Here is a 426-nt window from a genome sequence, read left to right on the forward strand (position 1 = left end):
GTGTGTTCACTTTTATTTTGTCTTTCAAATTTACACAAGTAACATAACTTAAAGGAATATTCCGGGTTCAGTACAAGTTGAGCTCAATCGACAGCATTTGTGGCATTATGTTGATTAGCTCAAAAATTAATTTTGACTCGTCCCTACTTTTCTTTAAAAAAAGCAAAAATCTGGGTTACAGTGAGGCACTTACAATGGAAGTGAATGGGGCCAAACTGTTATTGTTAATATACTCACTGTTTTAAAAGTATAGCCACAAGACGCAAACAGAATGCATGCTAGCATGATTTTAGTGTGATAAAATCTCTTACTAACCATATCTGTGCAAAGTTATAGCCAATTTTACAACTTTGTTGCCATGACGACTTAACACTGTAAACACTAAAACCCTGAAATTACTGTAAAAACAACGATTTTCAGCTCAGT

The sequence above is a fragment of the Myxocyprinus asiaticus genome, chromosome 14 (genome assembly GCF_019703515.2).
Source record: "Myxocyprinus asiaticus isolate MX2 ecotype Aquarium Trade chromosome 14, UBuf_Myxa_2, whole genome shotgun sequence".
Taxonomy (NCBI): Eukaryota; Metazoa; Chordata; class Actinopteri; order Cypriniformes; family Catostomidae; genus Myxocyprinus; species Myxocyprinus asiaticus.